This window comes from Mustela erminea, chromosome 13 (assembly GCF_009829155.1).
Source record: "Mustela erminea isolate mMusErm1 chromosome 13, mMusErm1.Pri, whole genome shotgun sequence".
NCBI lineage: Eukaryota > Metazoa > Chordata > Mammalia > Carnivora > Mustelidae > Mustela > Mustela erminea.
In genome coordinates this window covers 49,205,418-49,229,777 of record NC_045626.1, presented here as the reverse complement: position 1 = coordinate 49,229,777, position 24,360 = coordinate 49,205,418, and the positions used below count along the sequence as shown (strand labels likewise).

Genomic DNA, 24,360 nt, shown 5'->3' with positions numbered 1-24,360 from the left:
ATTTCACTAAGAACATGAACAGGTTCTTTAAAAATATTTTCTTCTATTTCCTACATTAACTCCATTTTAGTGAGTGATATCTGCTTTAATTTGGCCTCTTCTTTAAAACAATAGATTTCCTCCTAATTATCTGATTTATCTGCTCATATTTATAAAGGAAGATCTAGATCACTCACGGCTGGTAACTGGCATCCCATCTGAAATTAATTTCAATTCCCCACAATGAGTCTTTTCTTTTTCTTCTTAAGATTTTATTTATTTATTTGACAGAGATCACAAGTAGGCAGAGAGGCAGGCAGAGAAAGAGGGGGAAGCAGGCTCCCTGCTGAGCAAAGAGTCCAATGCGGGACTCGATCCCAGGACCCTGGTATCATGACCTGAGCCAAAGGCAGAGGCTTAACCCACTGAGCTACCCAGGTGCACCCCCACAATGAGTCTTATCCTCTGAGGATGGTGGTACTAAGTTGGAATTTGGTTTCCCTCAATGAACTGGTCCCCAGTAGGAAAGTAGTGCCCATCTTCCTTCTCAGAGATAATGGTTGATGGTACACAGGATGCTGAGTCACCAAGCTTCAAACCTTAAGTTGAGAGAAAAAGGTACAGAGAGAGGAAGCAAGGGAATAAAGTATTGGAAACTACATCCAGGAAAGAACTTTGGGTGTGACTGTTGGCACATGGAACTCGATGGAAGCAAATAAATATGAAGTCTACTATGTATCTGAGGAACTGCTTTGGCAGATAAGCCACAAGCTTGTCCTTAAAAACCTTTAATTGTAAAAGAACTCTCAGGATCCCAAACTTGTACTGCCAGGAAATGAGCAAGGAAAACTGTGAAGTCTCCAAGGAGTGAGTACATCCCCAAGCCCACTTCAGAAGTGGCCATGAAGGATATTGAACAAGAAAGAGTCTTCCAGAGTGTGGAACAAGGACTACAGAAATTAATGCAGAAGGGTGTACATCCTTGAAAGCAGAACCAGAACCAGAACCAGAACTCTAATTATAGAACTTCTCCCATTGCCGAGACAGAGGATCATCACAATAACAACTTGGAAGGATTCTATTATTTATAAGGTCCCCAACTGTTGTGAATCTCATATTTTTCACTGAATTTGAATTCTGATGCAGAATATCTATGGAGAAGCATTTGGGAATCATTGTCACAGAGAACAGTGGAAGAATTTGCAGCAGTTAACATTTTATAGTTTGCCAGGTATTGTGCATCGTCAAAATCCCCATGGCTTCTCTCTGAGGTATGTACTATTGTGATGTTATTCTACAGATGGGGACACTAAGCTGGAGTCAAATAACTTGGTCAAGGTTACATAATAGGTAGGTCTTGGAGCCAGGATCCAGAGTGCTCACTCAGCCCTATCATATTTTATAATCACAGAAATCTATTGGGCATGATGGGGGATATATAAACCCAGGAGAGATTTATATTCAAACAAATAAATTCAGGGAAAGGGAATGTATTATCTAATAAAGGAGACATTAAAATGTTTTCAATCCAGAAATCGATTAGTATCACTAACTTTTAACCTTGGTAGAGACTTGTTTTGTTTTTTGATGAACCTTAGTTCCCACAATACCATCTAGCTCACAATACGGGTTTAATAAATATGTACTGAATGAATGAAGAATGAATACCAGAGCTCTGTAATGTTAATCTAAGGTCCTTGAATAAATCTGCCAAATTTGCTTTTACATCTCCAGAGCCTAGCGTGCTCAGCACTCCACAATGGTCCTTCAACTAAACTGAAAGAAAATTGCACTGTAGTTTTGTTTTAAGGCTACTCATTGTTGCGAGTTTCCTTATCTTTTAAGTGGATGGTGTCCCTCTCCCCAACTCTACAGAGCTTGTGAGGGATTGAGTTTTTCAAAAGTTTCTCTCACCTGCTTTAACCTCTTGTGAGCTTAGTTTGTATACACAAGGTTAACTTGAAATCTCAGGTTTCTACTAACTCATTTCCATATGTATGTGTAGTTCTCATGGTGAGTGTGGATTCCTTTTTGAGATGTTGAGCTATACTGTTAATCATCTGCATCTCTCTATGCTGTAGTTGTTTAAAACTCATATTGATTTCATTTACTAAGCCTGTATTGTGTGCTAGATCCAGAACTGTGGGAATACAGCAGTGATTGAAAGCCGTGTTTCCTGCCCCTGTGGCACATTAAAAGTGTTTCTATGTGATTTTAAAGACCTGACAATAGGGATTTGATTGTAAAACAAACCAAAAAACCATTTCTGCTTCTTATCACCACAAGGAACAAAATGATTTTAAAGAAAATGGCAGTTGAGCGTCTCTTCCCAGTGGAGGAGGGAGAGAACACAAATGAAATCACAAACAAATCGCTTGCTTTTGCTAGTCATAATTGAACTATGCCTAAGTTATTTTGTGGTGATTCCACACTTCTGGTCAATTCCCTTTGGATCGACCAAAAGAGAAGGGCGGGGGGGAGGGGGGGAAGGGGTATTACATTTTGGTTCTTAAAAAATACAAGACAAGCAAACGAATGGTACTGACTTAGAGATCATAGAGATCATATGAGGTCTACTTTAACTGAAGTTGTCTTTAAACTATAATTGACAATGATACCGTAACAATAGACTGATAAGCAACCCGCTGTAGCTTCCTTATTTCCACCAACGTGCTGAGCTACCCGGGGCTATACTTGCCCCCAAGACACTAAAAGTAGATCAACTTCTCTTTACCTAGACTCTTCTACCACATGTAGCTTGGAGCTGTTTCTTCCAGGGGGCGGGCAGTTCAGTAAAGGAATCTAGCAGCCTATCTCTGGCAACAATGACAGTTTTTAAAATGGAACTACATCTCTACTAACAGATACCACCAGCTGTGAAAAGTGGAGCGCAATCTGTCACTATAGGCCGGCCGAGCATCTCTTGAGAACGTTTGTTCCCGGCGCACCCGTCATGGTCCAGGGCCTGCTGGAAGTGGCTGCGGGTGGGGCGGACGATCCTCCGTATCCCGGAGGCTCCGAACAAGCCACCGCGAGCAGGCAGCCTCCCCCAGCGCCCGGCCGGGGTCCGCTGGCCGGGGGGATGGGGGGGGGTGGCGTGCTCATCTAGGAGGTGCAAAATTTGGCTCTGGCCCGGAGCTCCCGGGTTTGTTTAGTTTTGTCCGCGTCCTGCCCCCCGCCCTACCCCCCTTCGTGCAAAAGGCCAAGGGTTTTTGACCCACCATTGCCCAGGCCGAGTTCACACTTAAGGCCCTTTAGCCGCTGTCCTGCGGACAGAGAAAGCAATCGCGCAATGAAGCGAGAGCACTCTGTGAATTAACGCGGAATCCGCGAGAAAATAATTTTTCTTCCCGGCTGAGCGCGTCAGCCGCACTCTGGGGGGCAATCCTCCACACCCTCCACACTACCCTCCACACCCCACAGTGGCCACACACATCATTTGGGTCGTAGAGTTTGGAAATGGAGGCGTGAGCACAGAGGACTGAGGAGGGGAAGGGGCGTCGTTGGAGAGGGTGTGTGGGGGGGAATGTCCTCAAGGAAGTCCCCCATCGCGCCCACTGTCCTCAAGGAGGGAAAAGGAGCCCTAAAGGCCACTCGCGGGCGCGAGGGCTGCGGGAGGCCGAGAGGCGGGGCAGGGGGGAGGGGGCGCGGGGGTCCCCGCCGCGGAGATTCTGGGGAAGCGGGAGGGGCAGCACCTGAGGAATCCGCCTCCGGCCGCGGCGGCAGCCGCCTCGCTCCGCCCCGGGGAACTGAGCGCGCGGCAAGCGCGCCTGCCAGAGAGACGCCAGCCACCGGCGGCGCTAGCACCTCGAAGAGGGCGGCCGGAGCGAGCGCAGCGCTGCGCTGGGACCCGGACTGGGGGTGGGGAGACGAGCCCCGGCCGAGGCGAGGGCCACCCCCTGGTTCTCTGCCCTAGCGCCCCGCCAGGGCCAGGTGAGCTGCTGCGGGGACTCCGGGGCGCGGGCGCGGGGAGGCGCGGAGGTGAGAGGTGGCGAGCCGGACGCGAGCGCACGCCTCTGCCCGGCAGGAGCTGCCCTTTGGCGGGCTGTGGACACCCTGCCTGCGCGGGGAAGCGCTGCGGCTGACTTTTTCTGGAGGACTGGGAAGGCGGAGCGGGTGTGTGAGCGCCCCTGTGTTTGCGTGGCGAGGGCAGGCGCCAGTGGCAGCCTCGGATCCAAACCCCTTCTCCCTGCCGCCTTGCGTCAGCCCTCCGAGGGGACCGAGCCCGTGCGGTCCGCGCCCGGAGGCCAGAGGCCTGTCACCGCGGGCTCTTCTCGCCGCCTTTGTGGCGGGAGCGAGGAAGCCCGAGCGTGGGATGGGAGAGGCTCCGGCGCGGCCGGGAGCGCCGAGGCGGAGGCGGCGGGGGGCGCGCCGTGGTCCTGTCTCCCCGAGCCTAAGGGGCTTGTGAGGGGATCGCCCGGCGGGTGGAGGGCAGGCAGGAGGCGCGGAGGTGACGGGGGTAGGGGGAAAGGATGGAGAGAGCTCAGCTTGGGAAAGTTGAGAGCGTCCAGCGGTGGCTGGGCGGTCGCTCAGTGTCCATGGGTTTCTTTTCTCCACATCCAATGTCACTTCGTCACCAGCGCGCGCGCGTCTCCAGCCATCATTTCCATTTTTCTGTGAGTGGTGGAGGACCACTCTTAATCTGAATGAGACACAAAGGGTTGTGTTGACAGCTGATCCTGACACAAATAGACAGCGAGGTGAGGTATGTGCTCTGGCCTGGCAAGGGTGATGATGAGGCAGTTTGTTAAAGTAAATCAATTCCCTTAGTCCCTCTTCCGAGCTCTCCATTAAAATAAATTATCTGTATAGATTCAGTTCATGGGGCGTCTCCGTTAAATCGAGCCCAAGGAAGGTCCAGAACGATTCATCTGCCTCCAACTGAGGTGGACGGATCCTGGAGAAACTCATTCAGCCATACTCCTTTCCTGTATGAACGTGACTGTCACAAGGTCCTTATCCACCCTACCCTAAGTCCTCAATCTCCAGTTCAAAAGACAGAAACCAAAATTTCATTTCTATTTTTACAACTTTAGAGCCCCCCCGCCCCGAAATCCCACTTAAATCTCATGTTAAAACCTAGCTATTTGAATATGGGGAAGAGGTTTTCTGCAAAAAATTTTTAAATTAAATGACCCCTTAAAAACCTCTCATCCGTGCGAACATTTTCTTATACTTTAGATCCTAGAATTCTGCTTTGAGTTTTTTGACTGTGTTCTTTTTCTTTCTGAAAATTTCTATGTGATTTTACAAGTTGCAATACTGGAAAGTTTTTAAAAGAGAAAAAACGTTGAGATAGTTGTTTCATTGGAAATGTTTATGCTAGAATTATATGAATATAGGCATGTTTAAAGGGACATTTAATTTTTTTTTAAAGAAATAAGTATTTATTTATTTATTTATGAGAGACAGAAAGAGAGAAAGAGAGAGAGGCAGAGGGAGAAGCAAGCTGCCTGAGGAGCAGGGAGCCCAATATGGGACTCTATCCCAGGACCCTGGGATCATGACCTGAGCTGAAGGTAGATGTTTAACCATTTAACCGACTGAGCCACCCAGGTGCTGTAAAGGACATTTTAAATTAATATTGAAAAGTAATGTGCATAGGGTTAAGAGTTTCACAGTGTAAGTTTTCCCTTTCCCACTCCATAGCCCTAGTGCCCTCCTTCCCAGAGGCAATTCTTGTATATTCTTCCATACATCTTCTATTTAAATGGAATTAATTATGAAAATAAAGGATGAAAGGAATGGAGTATAAGACTGAACTACATATCAATGGTGATGACTATGTGATACCCATTCATGATGACTTCAGAACCTCTTATTTGGCCTAAGGCACTTATTGCAGTAGAAGATCAGTTAGAATGCTAAAAATCTTGAAACAAATATACTGTGGAAAGCCGAACTGTTAAAGGATGATCTCTGCCTCTGCCCCCACCATCACTAGTTTCTCTACACTGTTTTTTTTTTTTTTTAAGATTTTATTTTTTATTTGACAGAGATCACAAGTAGACAGAGAGGCAGGCGAGGTTTGGGGGGCAGGAAGCAGGCTCCCTGCTGAGCAGAGAGCCCAATGGGATGGGATGGCATGGCGGGGCTCCACCCCAGGACCCTGGGACCATGACCTGAGCCGAAGGCAGAGGCTTTAACCCACTGAGCCACCCAGGTGCCCCTCTCCACTGTTTTTAATAACCATTTAAAAAAAATTTTTTTCCCTCCATTTTGGAGCTCTTTATGAAGTAAAGGACGAGCACTGTAACTAACTATGTCCAGGGAAGTATATTATCGGAATACATTGAAAAGACATATGTATACACTCCCATTGACATAAGATAATACAGAAATTTAGTGGTAAGGGAGAAATATGAAAACCAAGTTTAAGATATTTGAGCACATCTAGTTCCAGGCTTGTACTTATAAACTAGCTAAATGAAGTAACTTTCTTAGAAATGCTTTTTCCCCCCTCAGTTAAATAAACAAACTGAACTACTTGGTTTCTAAGGGTCCTTTTAAATCCAAAATTTTATTATTAAAATAGCACTTCTGTAGATGTTCTATGATTGACTAAGGATAACCAGTTGGACCTGTGTGTACTAGAGAGTAGAGTGACAAAAAATTTCCTGATTTGTAGATTCATAACAAGGAAATTAGAGGGGTTTAAACTACATTCCTGTTCTTATGAGATTGATATCATTGAAGAACAGCTACTTCACTTTCCCACACAATGTCTGTTTATGTTATTGATAGAGACCAAACCCTAAGCTGAATGGGCCTCTCTCTGTGTATCACCTTGTATGGCTAAGGAAAGAGAATTTTCTTCATAGCTCATGGTGCAGATTTTTAGGGAAATTACTCTTACCAAACTCTTACTTTTCTTTTTGGTACTCTTAATTTGTTTCTTTTCACTTGTGTACTTCAAAAGAAGTTGACATAATTTACTTAGTAATTCTCACAAGCATTTAGAATGTGAATATCCCTACAGCTGGTTTATTTACTTTGTAAGTATTCACTTAGAGATCATGTTGTTAGTAGGAAACTTTTCTGATCTCTAAAACACCTGCAAACTCTGGGTTGATGATCCCTGGATGGGTTCAGGGAGCTGAGGAGTGATTGCAATGTTATGAAAGTAAAAAAGAATTAGTTGCTTTTGGTCACTATATATGATCTCAATTAAGTTTTTTTGAAAGTACCCTGTTATAAGTCAGAGAAAGACAAATACCATGATTTCTCTCTTATGTGGAATTTAAGAAACAAAACAGATGAACATATGGGGGAGGAGAGGGAAACAAACCATAATAGACTTAAAGATAGAGAATGAACTGAGGGTTGTTGGAGGGAGGCAGGTGGGGGATGGGCTAGATGGGTGGATACTTGTTATGATGAGCATTGGGTGTTGTATGTAAGTAATGAATCGCTGAATTTTACTCCTGAAGCCAATATTGCATTGTTTGTTAACTAACTAGAATTTAAATAAAAATTTGAAAAGAAAAAATATATATATACTGTAAATGGTGATTGCAAAAATCATTGATGTTAAGAAGTCACATACTTTAGAGCTTCAGAATCACCAATAAGGAATACTGTGTAATTACTTTGAATAAGTCTTTAATATGAATAAATTATTAGTGAAGTTTTAGGAATGTTTGACTGGGATGATAAGAATATAAACTAGGAGAATGAGTTTGTAAGGTAAGGTGCTTAGAGTAATCTTGATTGACAAGACTGACAAAAGTAAAAGAAAATTAAGTTCTAGCAGAAAGTTCTAAAATGGTAGTAGTTTTTATTTCTTCCAGCTCCATTCTCAGTCTTGCCATATGAATATATATTTTTATAAATGTCTTATCATATTACAGATACATTTCTGTCCTGATTTTTTGTCAACATTTTTAATAATTTACTCCCTATTATTCGTAGTAATTTTATAATAGTTTATCCAATTAATGTACCATAATTTACTTAGCCCTTCCTCTACTTGGGAATTTTTCAGTGTTTAAAAATAATATGATGGGGCACCTGGTTGGCTCAGTGGGTTAAAGCCTCTGTCTTCAGCTCAGGTCATGATCTCAGTGTCCTGGGATGGAGCCCCGCATTGGGCTCTCTGCTCTGTGGGGAGTCTGCTTCCTCCTCTCTCTCTGCCTGCCTCTCTGCCTACTTGTGATCTCTGTCAAATAAATAAATAAATAAAATCTTTAAAAAAAATATGATGACTGTCCTCATGAATGTACTTTTCTTCTCCTTCCTTCTTTCCTTCCTTCCTTCCTTCGGACTATTTCTTCAGAGAGGCAGTATGGTGTAATTGTAAATGGGTGGGCTCTAAAATTAAAGATTCAGAGTTCAGAACCTCACTCCATCACTTACTGGCAAAATAATTTATAATTTTTTTCTCAGAACTTTTGCTTCTTGACTTATAAAATGTGTATACTAATAGTTCTCTACAAGGCTAAGATAGAAAGCAATAGCATGGTAAAAACACAAGTAAATGTTAGCTCTTATTTTTTTTTTAAATTTGTTTTTATTAAAATATAATGTTTTATTTGCCCCATGGGTACAGGTGTGTGAATCGTCACACACATTTCACAGCACTCACAGCACTCACTATTAGCTCTTATTTTTAATAGAACATTTCCAGATTCCTGGTAAGTTCCAAGTTACTTTCCAAAAGGATTATATAATTTATACTGCCATTAACAATCTATGTGCATGCTTATGTCGTTTTAAAACATTTATGTTATTGTGACTAATTTGATCAATGTAAAATTGTATCCCTTTGTTTGATTTGTATTTCTTTGGTCTTGTGCAAAGTGAGAGGTTTTTTTTTTCAGCAGTATTGCTACATTTTTCTAAATGGAGTGGTAGACATTTCACCGCCTCAGTCATTTTGAGTTGTACTATGAGATGGGCATATAGAACAGGTCAGTTACACTGCTAATGAAAACTGAATCAAATGTTCCAATAGTTTCTTTCAAATTAATTGTAGTTTTGTTTGTTTGTTTGTTTTGTTTTCTATTTTCAGTCTACGGTAACTGTTATTAGTTATTATTATTTTAAATCTTAGGAAAGTAGCTGCTGAAGTTAATAATATATCAATTCTACCTAAGTGAAAATGTAGTCTTCTCTTTTTTCCCCTATAGGGGCTGATTTATAATTAGCATTATTGTGATCACAATTTGGTGAATTTTTACTAGGAATGCTTTTCAAAACTTGAGGGGAAAGCCAGAGAGAAGGTTTCATGAGCCCTAATCGTGGTATCTTTTGGCTACAAATGGATAATGAAGTTATTCCCTCTGACTTGAGTTCTTATATAGTCAAGGTAATTTAGACTACACAAAAGCATGCCCTTGTAAGTTCTGGAGTTCCAGCAGCCCTGATATTTCTGGCAAACACACACCCAATGTGGATAACAGCAGCTCTTTGTGCTGCTGAGCCCCAGGAGGGCTCCCTATTGTGTACTCTTCCTTCCCTCCCCATTCTTGACTGACTGGTGATAGCAACTCCTCCAAGTCCAGATGTGAAGCTCCCACAGGGACTCCTCTCTTCTACCCAACTCTGTATTTACCCCTATTACTTACCCCTTTAGCATATTTGCTTTTGCTCTATGATGTGGAGATTCTGTATCTTTTCAAGGTTGTGGTTTCAGATTTTATTTTTTAAATTTTCTATGCTTTATGAGTGTTTTCAACCGTCCATAGGGTAGAGACTATAGGCATGATTAACATAGATTAACATATAATCAGCACTTAATACATGTTTGTTGCTGTGAACCATATCATATATGGTCTTTCCTCTTCCTGGGCATGGTTCTATTTTTATGGTGCCAGTTGTGTCCTGGATTGCTACATTTGCCTATATTACCCAGTTTGGGAATTAGGAAACCTGCTTGTTCTAGCTCTTTTAATTTCTTATGTATTGGGGTAAATTCTTAACTCCTGTGCCTTATTTTTCTTATATAAAATGGAACTATTATTTACTGCTCTAATTATCAACTTTCTGCACAGGATTGTTATAAATATAAAAAGAAATAATAAATGTGGACATGTTTTGGGAAGAAAGGATATACAAATTCATTAACAAAAAAAGAAGGTTGTTAATATTACACATTATCAAGATGCTTCAGGAGTGTCCGTACCTTTGAGAAAACTTCACCTCAATGTAGAGCTGCACTTGGAGCTTGAAGTTAGATGAAAATTCTTGGGGCCTAACCCAAACTATTCAGTCAGAAACTCTGGGGACAGGGCCAACTGATCTGTATTTTAAGAACCATTCTGGTGCTGAACCACTGCTTTACGGAGTAGGAAATGTCAACAACCACTAGAAAAATATTTTTCTGTTAAATATTAGTTATAAAATAACCTAGAAATTTCATAACATCACTTTAGCATGCCAAGCATGAAATGAAATTTAGTCATTATTATTAGCTGCTGTTTGCCTTTTAATCACTCAGAATTTAACTCAGAATAGTTGTAAACTCAGGTGCCTATAAAGGTCAAGTAGGTAATCTGAGTGAGTGAAGCAAACACCTGTAAAATCATATGGGCTAACAGGTTCTGGTGGACAAGGAAGTCTGAAAGCAGTAGATTTCTAAGACTTTTTACTGATTTTTTTGTCCCATGGGACTGTGTGTCACTGTTGCCAGATGATTTCATTTTTCAAATGGAGCTGAAAATTCATATTTTAAAATGAATTTAAATATTGCCAAGAAATTGTAAGAAAACAGAGGCCCAACAAAACAAATTTGGAAAGCAAGATAATTTCCAACCTCTCAGTTAATTAACATGGGTGAAAATATTTGCATTGGAATGAGTATGATGACAGAAGAAACATCTCTGTTCAACATTATTAGTAAAGAAATACTTATGAAAACCACACACTTTTAAACTTTCAGATTATGAAGATTCAATAGATAAACAAAATCTAGTGTTGGCATTGGGGTAAAGAATGGTCACTGTTACACAGTAAGTATACTTATAGCTTTTCTGGAGAGCAATTTGGCATCATGGATAAGACCTAAATGTCTCTTTTTACCCTGTCCAATATGGTTGTGCCTTGCCACATGTGGCTATTTAAGCTTAAATTAGTATTATATAGAACTAAAGATTCAGTTTCTCAATTGTGCCAATCATATTTCAAGTGCTTAATAGCTGCATGTGGCTAGTGGTTACCACATTGGACTGTGAAGATATAGATTTCCATCGCTGGAGGACGTTCTATTGGACAACTTTGGTTCAAACTCTTTGTCTCAAATTTCCCTCCTAGGAATTTGCTAGAAAGAAATAATTAGACAAATGAGCAAAGGAATATGACAAAAATATCACCAGAATCATTATTTATAGAGCAAAAAAATTAGAAACAAACTAAACCTCATGTTTTTATTAAAAATCAAGTTGCAATAAATATCCATGATATATAGATAAATAAAAAATATTTTTATCGTAGAATCATTTCATTTATTTGGGTAGATAGCTTAAGCACACAGAGATTAGAGGAACGACTTTTCTCTTCTGACATGCATGAGTAGAATGAAGCTTTCCCTCTTCTAGCTTGCAGCTCTTCTTATACATAGAACAGGCTGGATTTCACTAAAGCGTGGGCAGAGGCACTTGGTAACTACTCTAGGCTCTATCAGTATCACGTGGGTTCCTCTTAGAAATTCAGAATCTCAGACCTCCCTCCAAACTCATTGAATCATCAGAGTCTCTGGCAGGGCCCAGGAGTCTCTATTAACAAGCTATCCACCTTCTGTCTGTATTTGCCTCCTATTGCTGAATGTTTCAGGCTTCATTTGTTGAAATGAAACCTCGTTGAACTCTGTTCAGGTGCCATTCTAGATACTGAGGATACCACACAGTGATGAAAACTAACAAATTCTCCTGCTCTTATGGGAATCAAACAATAAGCGAGAGAAAATGAGCAAACTGTTGTATTTTAGATCGCAAGAAGTGCTAGAGAGGAAGATGAAGCAGCAAAGGGAATTAAAAGGTGAGATAGGAGCTGTGATTCTCTGTAAGGTACAACTGAGAGGTGACACCTGCGTGAGTCCTGAAGTCTGTGTGAATCATTGGAAAGTTGAGAGGAAGAGTCTTCTCACCTGTTGTGGAAGGGGTAGCAAGGAGGCCACAGCCACTGAAGGGGAGAGGCAAGTGAGGGAGGGAGTGGGGGATTAGGTCAGAGAGGTAGTCTACATCTTCTGACTTCAGAATTCTTTGTTCTCTCTAGTGTACCACACTTCTCAAATTCTTTGGTTAATCAGTTTGTAAAGAGATCAGACATCCTTAAATTCGCTGTTCTTCAGTGCGATTTGTCAACACCTGCCTTACTTGCCCGGGGTGCTTGTTAAATGAGGATTATTGGTCTCTTAACCTACTGAATGAGAGTTTCTGGGGTGGGACCCTGGATTGTGCATTTTAACAATCTTCCCACGTGGTTTTAGGGACATAAGAATCTTAGAAACACGTCTCACAATGATCATCCTGTGCATTCAGTTTTTATAGAGGAGGAATGCCTAAAATTGTCACCACTGTAGAGGTCATGAGCAGAAGATGTAATTGGTGTAATGGCTCATTTATTTCTTATTTTTAAACCAATTAAACCAATACCACTTACAGTAAGTTTATGTCTATATCTCTACTGGAATATTCAGGGAACTTGGAGACCATTACTCTCATTCTTACCCACCATAGAGGGTGGGTGAATCTTTTCACTTCAGAATTGTATCACCCCCTTATCCCATCTGTTCTGTTTTTTGTTCAAAAGGGTCAATTCAAATGAATTTGATTTTTTCATCCTATCTGTTCTCTATCTCTCTTTTTCCCTCTCTCTCTTTCTTACCTCTTGTTTTTCCTCCCTTCTTAAAATCTAACCACCCTGAATTAAATACCATTAATGTTTTGGTGGTAATTCTTTTACGCACTTATTCAGTATATTTATATATATTCTCCAAAACAAATAATTTTACATCATGGGGTCATATTCTGTTTTTCAAAAAGCTATAGTCACATCTTTTAAAAAATTCAGGGAGCCTAAATTCCCTCCTTTCCCTCCCCTTTAGCCCAACAGTGTGGCAAATCTGCTCTTTCTTTTGTTATAACTTTTTCCACGATCATGTAACCTTATATTGTATGTTTTGAGCATCTTATATATGCTGCCATACTTTATATATGTAATCTATCATTGCATACATATTAAAAATCATGTTTCTTTTCTTTTTTTTAAAAAAGATTTTATTTATTTATTTGACAGAGAGAGATCACAAGTAGGCAGAGAGGCAGGCAGAGAGAGAGGAGGAAGCAGGCTCCCTGCTGAGCAGAAAGCCCGATGTGGGGCTCGATCCCAGGATCCTGGGATCGGATCATGACCTGAGCCGAAGGCAGAGGCTTTAACCTGCTGAGCCACCCAGGTGCCCCTCATGTTTCTTTTTTTACTTAATAAAACACAGGGATATATTTCTAAGTCAACTGGCATAGCTTTTATTTATTCTTTTAATGACTACATGATATTCTGTAGTATATATATATTTTTTCCACAGTTAAACACCCATTACTTTATTGAAGGACATTTATTTTAACTAAACAGAAGACTCAGGTTCTTTAGGTCATTCTCTGCCATGCTCAGCTTGATGGCATTTGTCTTCCGTCTTGTCTCTTCATTACCCCAAGGTTTCAGTGGCACACCCAAACCTCACACAGTTTCAACTAGAGTCTGTAAAATGTTCTTTTACTTCAGGCTAAACTCTTTTTGAAAGAGTTTACCCACATACATAGATGTCCCAAATTGCCTTGGCCAGAATTTACTACATGCTCATGTGTAAACCAGTCACTGATAAGGAAAAGGGAAATACCATGACTGGTACAGAATAACCAAGATTCATCCCAGAGCCTGGGGAAAGGTCCACTCTCTTAAGTAACCATGTAAAACCTCTGGGGTTGTTCATATTGAAGATTAGGAATGGCTCAATTAGGCAACTAGCAATATGTACCATGAAATCCAATTTCCTTTAAGGTTCTTCATAATCTGACCTCATGATAATATAATATAAAACCTCTGTTTTAGACAAGCCAATCGATTGTCTCCCCTGCTTATATATCCTACTCATGTACATTCCTATCTATGGCTTGGCTCATGTTTCTCTTAAAAATCTCTTCTAGGGCACCTGGGTGGCTCAGATGGTTAAGCCTCTGCCTTTGGCTCAGGTCATGATCCCAGGGTTCTGGGATTGAGTTCTGCATCGGGTTCCTTGCTCAACGGGGAGCCTGCTTCTCCCTCTCTCTCTGCTGGTTCCCCCTGCTTGTGCACTCTCTCTCTCTCTCTCACTGTCAAATAAATAAATAAAATCTTAAAAAAAAAATCTCTTCTAGTTCTCCAGAGCTGGCTGTGGCTATTTAAATTAAAATTAAAGTTAAATAAAATAAAAAGTTTAGTTTCTCAGACATACTAATCACATTTCAAGAGCTTAATGGCCACATGTGGATAGTAGCTACTATTTTGGACAACACAGATGTTGAATAATTTTGTTGTTGCCAGAAGTTCTGTTGGACAGCACTGCTTTAGAGATTCTTGCAAATCATACCTATTATTTAACACAGTGTTTGCCAAACTATGGCCACCTATATGAGAATCAAGTGGAGATGCTGTTTAAATGCAGATTTTAAGCCTTAGGGGTAGGTCCCAGGCCACTTTCATGCCCAGGAATGCTGAAGAACCACAGCCTTGAGGTCTAAACTTTATTTTATTTCTTTTATGGAGATATACTAAATATGGGAATTTTCATTTTCTTCTACCCTAAACTTCAATAACATTCATAATTTATATATCACAGTTTTGGAATTACTATAGATATTTATATTCAATATATAACATATGTAGAATATAGTATATACATACATATATAATTACTATAGATATTTATATTCTCTAATTATTTCAGAAAGCATTTTTTCTGATAATTAGAGGATAGGTCCCTTTAGAGAAGGTACTATGGCTTTTTATAGTCTGTATTTTCCAAAATGACTAATATAGTGTTGGATACATGGTAAACACAAAGTATTCACTGATTAATTACACTCTACAGAACTGACAGTCTACATTCTATATGTAACTGGTAATTCTTTGAAAGATCATAACAGTGTCTGGCATATTGGAGATGAAAGATAAATGATGGTAAGAATGTTTCCATAATATTCTTCCTCAATTTCACTTGTTGGGAATACACCTGAAAATTCAGCATGGATTTCTGACACATGTTATAGAAAGATATTCCTTACAAAGTTTAGATCTGCAGGATTTTTGTAAATAGTTACTTTGAAAAGTGCTCTGATCCCTTGGTTCTCTAGTGAAACATCAATTAATCAAACCTCTGGAGCCATGGTTGGCTCCAACAACAGGTAGTTGTTCTACTCTGATGATGTAGTAATCACTTCAAAATTGTTGGAGCAGGAGGTTAAGGTCTCAGCACATTAAAGAATGACTAGACCTATATCTTCACAAGTTGGGGCACACTGAAAGATCAAGGTAGACCAGTAATATTACTACTAGAATAGTAAGAGAGCAGCAGCATTTCACTTTTTTTTTTTTTTTTTTTTTTGACAGATCACAAGTAGGCAGAGAGGCAGGCAAAGAGAGAGGGGGGAAGCAGGCAGGGAGCAGAGAGCCCAATGTGGGGCTCGATCCCAGGACCCTGGGATCGTGACCTGAGCTGAAGGCAAAGGCTTTAACCCACTGAGCCACCCAGGCATCCCAGCATTTCACTTTTAAGACTAATATAGGGAATGTTCCTTTTACATTCTCTTGTACATAATTTTACTGGTTGTATTATTCCATGGGTTGATACCAAAACAAACAACTACATTTTCTGATAGGCTCATCACCTTAAAATGGAAAACTAATCTAGTTTCTAATTTAAGAAGTAAAATTTCAGGGTGTTTGAGTGGCTCAGTCAGTTAAGCTCTGACTTTGGCTCAGGTCATGATCTCAGGGTCCTAGGATTGAGCCCCATGTCTGTTGGGCTCCTTGCATAGCAGGGAGCCAGCTTCTCCCACTTCTTTTCCCTCTGCCCCTTCCCCTGTTTGTGCTCTCTCTCTTAAATAAATAAATAATGTTAAAAAAAAAAAAAGAAATAAAATCTCTACCGAAAATAACAATTTTCCTCTTAAACTCTTTTTTTTTTTTAAATTTTATTTATTTATTTGACAGACAGAGATCACAAGTGGCAGAGAGGCAGGCAGAGAGAGGGAGGAGGAAGCAGGCTCCCCGCTGAGCAGAGCCCCCAATGTGGGGCTCCATCACAGGACCCTGGAATCATGACCTGAGCTGAAGGCAGAGGCTTTAACCCACTGAGCCACCCAGGCGTCCCTCCTCTTAAACTCTTGATATATTTTGACTCTAAGACAGTTGATTGATATTTGATTCCAAAAGTCAGATTTCCGAGATAATCGATCAACTCACTAAGCATGATTCCTGATATAAAATAGACCCTCAGGAAACATTAGGCTTTTTTCCTCATCAGACTTGCTGAATTGCAATCCTCTGACTTCATCAGAGAGTACCAATTTGTATTAAATATTTTGCCTCTTTAATATTCCCAAGTTCTTTATTTTCTAGAAAAGTTGGACCATGTAAATACCAACTTTTCTCCCCCATAGTCATATAAATGGAATGATTACTATGAGGTGTGATAGTTTCATAGTATTCTTGGTCAAAAGATATAAGAAGTTGTTTGATATGGACAGGTATTAAAGGGACCAAGTTGGAGTCTGGAAGCATAGTGTCTGGGTCATGGTATTTCAGATATTCTAACTGTTTGAGGTTTTTCTGCCATCATAAAGCCTCATGAGTCAGTGGTATGCCTTATCTCAGCCTCTCCCTCCAGAGCAGTAACTGTGACTGAACAGGGTAATACATGGTGTGGTTGCATAGCTGGCATTTCAGAGAGTGTGTATATATGTCAGAGAATGTCTGCATGTACAAAACATAACCTTTAATTAAAAAAAAAACCCATAAAGGTCTTTAAGACCCATATATTATTCTCTTCTTAGTCCTTTCCTACTATTTAATCACTGAATTTATAGCAGAAATGAAGAATTTAACCCCAAAATTTAATAAAAATTAATGTATACTACTTCAGGCATTATGCACATATCATTTCTAATCCTCACAACAGTCTTGTAAAGTAGGCATCGTGATTCTTATTTTTACAGCTAAGAAAACTCAGCCTTTCTCAGCTAAGGAGGTTCAGAAAGGTTTAAGTAAATTTCACAAGAGTCTATAGGTAGTAGGTGGAAAAGTCAGAATTCCAACCTAGGGCTGGCTGGTTTCCTAGCCTTTGTTCTTTCCTTGCAAATCATATTCTTGGTTACATGTCTCATTACTCAACTAGACGATTGTAAGTTCTGGATGTCAGGAATTGTATCTCGTGTTTTGTATTATCCAGAAAGGTAGCTTTTGGCAAATGTTGCTCCTCTTGTTGAAGATAGTGTAAATAGGTGCTAATGAACATATTAACTCTTTCAGAACACCAGAGGATCAGCTAACACCTTATTTTGGAGAAACAGACTGTACCAAGGCTATTGCCTGGTTAGTAAGGAATGTAGTTGGGGTCAAATCTTGGATGTACTTACCAAATGTGAATAAACACTCCATGAGTACAAGTACTTTGTCCCTTTTGTTCACTACTCTGTTTCTATACCTAAAATCATCATGTATTTGTTCCTTAATGAATATTTGGTAACGAATGACTAAAGGGCTTCTGTAGGGCCATGTTCCCTTTTTTCCATGGCTGTGGAATCCATCTTTAACGTGGGCCAAACTTCTTTCATTAAGGCACAGACTCCAAGGGAGCTGGGAGGAGGGGTGGTAGATGGAACAACATAAGCTTACTACCTCAACCGGAAATACTGAAATGAGGACCATGCCCCATGGAAGCTAGGTCAGTAGCATTATCTTTTGAATGAAGAATGCTAACAAGAAAAGATAAATCCAAAACAGTTCTGTTGCAGAGGTGAATAGAGATGCATTTCATTTTCTCTTCTTTCTGAATTTTACAAAATGATGATGTCTTTGTATTCCTCCATATGTGATCAGTTCATCATCAAATTTACGTCTTTCCAAGTTAACCTTCATATTTTAGGGGATACAGGCTTCACATTTGTCAATAAATATTCTAGTTAATAAAAAGTCATTGGAAGTCAGGACTCCTGGGTGGTGCAATCTGTAGAACATCTGGCTCTCGGTTTTGGCTCTGGGTGTGAGATGGAAGAACTCAGCTCAGAGTCTGCTGGAGACTCTCTCTCTCCATCTCCTCCTGTGCATACCCCCCTGCCTCCACACTCTTTCCTCCTCCCTAAAATAAATAAATAGATCTTTAAAAAATAATCATTCATTTTCAGGATAATAATGCATGATAGAAGAGAGCCATGCAATGGAAATTCTGGAAAAAATGTTTTGAAACATGTGACAGACAAATCTCTTATACTGTATAAATGTTACAATTCCTTTTGCTCATTAGATTTCAAATGGATCAGACTTCCAAAATCAAACAGCGGGGGCTTACTTTAGATACTGTTACATGGGAGATTACCAGATATCTGTATGGTGTTTACACTTGGGAAGCTAAAGTTCACGAATTGCAAACAGGCACCATAATTCTATCTTAAAGTTTGTGTTTAACCTTTACTGATTTTTTTTTAAGGCTTTGAAGTAATAATTGGCAATAGCAATTGTAATATCAAACTTCCTCTCATTTCATTTGCATAAAAAGTACTGCCTCAAATACATTTGTCAGTTACTTAAAAATAATTTTTCTCTTCATAATTTTCCTACTGAGCAAGATATTTTTATCCAGTGGGAATAATAGAATTTTCTATTGGGCAGGAAATTAAAAATGAAAGTCAACTTAATAAGTTGTGCTTATTATAAGTTGTGCTGTGAAAAAAGAGAAAGGAGAATAAAGAACTGTCTCTGACCTTAGAGAAGCCTACAATCTAGTTAAAATACATTTATGAAGCTTTTGGTTTTGTAGATTCAGATCTAGTTTTGTTTTAACCAAGTTCTTGAAACTGTTACTAATGTAGTAGGTTTATATAACATAATACGTTAGGGTGTATCATTTGTTCTGTTACCAAAATTATAAAAGAATTCAAATGCACTGATATCTAATGGGGATTTAATGTCCACTCATTTTTTTAAACTAGAAGACATTTTTAACTTTGTTCATGAAGCCTTGAATGTAAAATGTGAAGCAGTGCTGGTAATGTTAAAGAAATCATGGTACGAGTCTTAAGCTTGGTAATGGCACTTCATGGACATTAAGGTATCTATAAATAAAACCCAAACTGCGACATATATTTTGTATATATGAGTTTGGTGACTATTCAACTCATATTTTTGTTGTTGTTTTTGCTTATATAGCAGAAACTAGTTTTAGTAAATAAGCTCATTTTGAGATGTTATTTTGTGGTAAATTTAAGTTATAAGAAATTATCATTTAGAAAGACAATGAGTAAAAGCTTATTTTGACCTCAGTCTATGTTTAAAGCACATTTACAGTTATATGAGATTACCTACTTAATTGAAATATTACTATTCACTAAAGCATATCGATTATATTCAGAAATAAACATTAAGAGCACAGATCAAAAACATTTTCTTAAAAATGCAATTCACTCTTTGAAATTTGGATTCTCATCCATTTTTCATCAGTGAAAGTATGCACATTCTAATTTGACCCTTGATATATGTTTCTCATTATGTACAGTAATAAAAAAATAATAAGATTAATCAGCACCATATTTACCATAAATATGTTGCCTTTTTACAAATTTTCTTTGACTTGAATGGAATTAAATTTTCTGCCTGATGTTGTGGACCACTAGAGAAAGGAAGATAAATGTTAAGGAAAGAAAAAGATAAAAGAAAATAAAAGACTTAAATGTTAAATGGAACTCACTGCTATTTACAATAATATTTTGGTTTCAAACTCTGTTATTTTATGTTAGGGCTTATTAAAGAACAAGACCGTAATTTAGTCTGCTAAATTCTAACTCATTACATTAATTTAGTCATTTATTATTGTTACTATAGTGCTTGTTTTTCTCTTATTTAAAGCTGGTTTTCCAGAAACTTACATGGATGAGAACTCTGTTCTGAGTTGACTTTTTTGTTGGTAGAATTAATTCTATTTTGATCTGGTCAGAGATACTTTTCCCTTAACTCTTACATTAAGTTAAAGTGTTAACATATAAATCCTATTGCAATGATACGTAAATAAAGCAGACTTAAAATAGTTGGGTAGTCACAATTTTCTCTCCCTAAGAATTAGAGATTTAAATCTCTGAAAACACTAATGTGTGTGGGATGGTTATGATAGTCCAGCTGCCTTTGTGTGTGTTTCATTTAAATGTAAATTTATCTTAGAGACTCTAAAGATGAGCTCAGAAAGTAGAGAATTTTAATTTGAATAGTCATTTTCTTCTTTTTTTCACAAATAGTGAAGTAAAACCTTATTTTACACTAAAGAAAAAAACTTGTTAAACAAGCCAAAACTCAACTACCTTATTTAAAAGGTTCTTAATGGATTATTAATTTTTTCTCATTAGCAGTTTTTCCAAGATGATAAATTATATTAAAAGAAAATTAGTTTATATGCTGTTAAAACACATATAATAGCAATTCAACAATATCCAGTATGATACTGAATATTACTTTGTAGTACTACATAAACGAAAATAGTAGTATTTTAAAAAGAAATTAGGTTTCTAAAATATATTTTAAATAACTACATCTGAGATATTAAAACAAAAAAACTACTGAACCACGGTGACATGTATCACACATGCACATATCTATATACGATATTTATATTTAGATTATATTTTTAGCCACTACTTAAAATTTAGTATGATACCATAATTATAAATCAACTTTCAGGAACGATTTCTGAGGGACAGTTTTTAAAAAGAAGTTTACACTTTTCACTATTCCCTTTAAGACAGAAGGTCAAGATTCAAAGCTCTAACTTGGCTTCATTTTATGCTCAGTTGTTGACATTGTGTAAGCTAGAATGTTCGCTTAAGGGGGGTTACCTTGTATTGACTTTAGCAGCTTTTTCTACTTCCCTGCAATAAAACAGACCATTTGTGTGAGTTGCTGTTGATTGCATATTTTGAAGTCATTTTTGTCTTTAGCCATTGCATTACCAGCCTGTGATTATCTTGTGTAAAAAAAACAAACAGACAAAAAACTCTTTGATCTACCCTAACCTTTCTATATGTAAATTTTGGAAAAGTGGCTCTGTAGCATGCCCATAAAATGTACTCCTGCATTGACATTTCCAAAGTAATTAAAAAAAGGATTATAAAGTTTACTAAAGGAATTGCTGTTTGTTGGTTGATAAAATTTACTTAGGTCACATAAATGTAAATATTTTCCAAGCAACTGTTACAGAGTCAAGGGTTCTCTTCAAAGAAAAGAACTTTGTTTATAACCTAAATATCTTTCTTTTATACAGTTAGGAATAAATAAAGGAGAGTTTTCTGAATATTTTTATTGCAAGATCTTGAATTTTTATTTAGGCCATTCTTTAATACATATCTTTCCGTAGCATGTTTGCAGATCCTAAGACACAATTCTGCATACTTAACTTTAATTAATAGCTGCTGTTTGAGAATTTAAAACTGAATTTTGTAGTAGGAGTGTGAAATATGTATTTCCAGTAGTATAATTTACAGATTCTATGATACGAGGTCAGACTCATTGGTTTATAATAAAAATCAGTAAATCTTTTTGTTGGTGGCTTGTTATTGGAAGAAGCATTTCTGGGTTATAAACCACAAAACTCTTTTTCAAGGTTGTTAGTGGTCAGTTGGTAGTAAATTAATGTGATACATTAGTTTTCTCTAGGTTCATTCCTATTTGGTCTTACTGTTTGAGAAAAAAACAGTAGGTGAGGACAAATTGGTGTGAATATTTTTAACCACTCCACTTGGTAAAAACTTCATGCCATGTCTAAGAAACAAATACTGGGCTTCAGAGGTATTTTTCTTTCAGTAACTGTTGCATAGCAGTTTTCTTATTTAGCTTTTTTAGGATGTTATGTTTCACTAAATTAGATGCTGTTGTGATAGGAAGTGGTATAGATAATTGTAAAAAGTTTATACCTTCCATGAAGGGTTATTACCTGGTAACCAAAAATGCTGTCTGAATCTATTTTTGTAGTGCCAGGGAGAGTGGGGGATGGGGAGAATGAAACTTGAATCAGTGACCATCTGGCCCAGATTTGGCTGATTTCCTGTGCACTGCCCTTTGTTTCAGCCAGACAATGGATTTGTTCCTTTTACAGATAAGAACTCTGTTGATGACTTTGTGCTGAATCAGCAGGTTTGGTTTGGGATTTCAAGCATAGACTCATATTGAGGGGTTTTCTGCTTTTCTGTTATCACTATGCTTGTCTTCACATAATATAAAAATATACTTAAGGTTCTTTTCTATAGTTTATAGAGTGGTAGGATTGCAGACAAGTCAAATAAAATAACTGGGAATGTAGATTTCTGGTTTGATATTGCCTTTCTCAAACATTGACATTTTCCTTGTCTGTAGTTTCCAAAATTAATACCTCCCTGATTGTGATTTTTGATAAATCTTTATTTGAATGCTTCTTTATGTCTGAACTTGAGTTTTCCACTTGAATCTTTGATGATTTAAATTTACTGTTGTTCTAATCTGTGCTGGGCTTTTATGGTGTGGTTATGCAAACGTCAAATTTTCTGTGACATCTGTTGACATACATCGGCAAATAACGTCTTAGGGTGTTAGAGCTATTTTCCTGACTTTAAACACTACATAATCATCAGGAGACTATTAAAAAAAAAAAAATGGTTACTGACTAGAAGCAGGGAACTTTGCTGCCCAGCGTTCTAAGTAAGCCAAGTACCAGTTTCTGTAGGTTATCTCCGAAGCAATAGAGATCAGAGTGTGCTTAACTGTCACTTTTCCAGAAGAAAGAGGACATTTCAATGCTACCATCTTGCTGTGTGGCCAAGAAGTATAAAAGTAATCATTTTTACTTCTGAAATTTTAAGAGGATTATTGGCAAAGTTTAAGTCAATCTTTAGTTCAACTCATCTGTTTACAGCTGAACTGCCAACTAGCCCTCCAGTACAGAAATTTCTCCAGAAATTTCTGAAACCTCTTATAACTTTAAAATTAAGCATTGATCAAAATGGACTGCTTTGAGATCTAATCTGTAATTCTTTTATGTTGATAAAGGAATGTTCGTTAGGTAAAATCAAGGGGACTGATCATAAGAAAAAAGCTTCTTAATAGTTCCACCAGGATCTAATTATGTAGCAGATGGGACCACACAGCACACTGCACTGTCATTTGATGCAATTAATTTTAGGTCTGCATGCACCAAAGGTGAATGACAACAAATGGCACAAAATGCTGGTTTGCATTCACACAGGGAAGTGTCTATTCATATATGTTGCTTCCCTTCTCTTTTAGATGTTTTTAATCGACTGCTTGCTCTATTTGATACGAATAGGGCCTCTGAATTGCTGGTTTGGTTTAAATGCATGGGTGGTTTGGGATACGAAGATGTTACAGATGTTAATTGGAATAGCATATTCAGACTTGGAGAATAGTTAAATCTAGAACAGGCAGACTTAAATAGTGACAATGACAACAACACTGAGACAAGTTCTACTCCCTTTTCTCTCCTGCTTTTATCAGACTAGTTCAGGGAACTAGTTCGAGGTAGAGGGGAAGGTCTTATCCTTTCCCCCCCTCCCCCCTCCTGGTCACCCTTTACCCCCCAACCTCTGACTCTCCTTCAAATCTCACTGAGGAATTATAGTCTCTACAGAGGCTTGGTTGCAGATGCCTGGAAAGTTTACACTGCAGAGAGTTGTTTTGTTTGGCATAGCTAATCAGGAGCCAGGCTGGAATTGCTCATAGCTGTCATTCAGGTTTTGTTTCAAAGTCCAAGGACCTGCTGGGAAAAACAAAAAGCTAATGAAAGCTGACTGTATTTAGGCCTCAAATCTGTGGAATCTGAAATGATGTCCTGACAGTGTATTCTTATTCTTCCACATTCTTGCCGTTACTAAGGAAACAGATTTTTAGAGGCTTTCCATCTTCATTGTCAAGTATTTGCTACACTTATTGTTGTTTTTCAGATTAGAGCAATTCAGATTATCCCCTTTTGAGATGAAGGAAAAGAGAAAATAATGGAAATAAAATGTCTGAATCAATTACCCTGAATGCTAGTAAGATCAGGGTTTGTTTTTTTTTTTTTTGATAACTTTAAATTTTTTAGATTCATACCACATATTAAAATTTAGGACAAGATCTCCATTTCCCCAGGTTTTTGAGGGCTGCATGTGTGAAAATCACATT

General features: G+C 38.5%; 1 protein-coding gene across 7 annotated transcripts in view; it reads left to right on the top strand.

The window, feature by feature from the left end:
- Positions 1-3,690: 3,690 nt before the first annotated feature.
- Positions 3,691-24,360, top strand: part of GREB1L (GREB1 like retinoic acid receptor coactivator) — a 268,506-nt gene continuing 247,836 nt past the window's right edge. For 5 of the 7 annotated variants that reach the window (XM_032311193.1, XM_032311192.1, XM_032311189.1 and 2 more), the window contains exon 1: positions 3,692-3,912. The gene's annotated coding sequence lies outside the window, so the exon portion shown is untranslated. Of the gene's footprint in view, positions 3,913-24,360 lie in introns of all 7 variants that reach the window. The other 2 variants (XM_032311198.1, XM_032311197.1) reach the window with 2 other exon arrangements.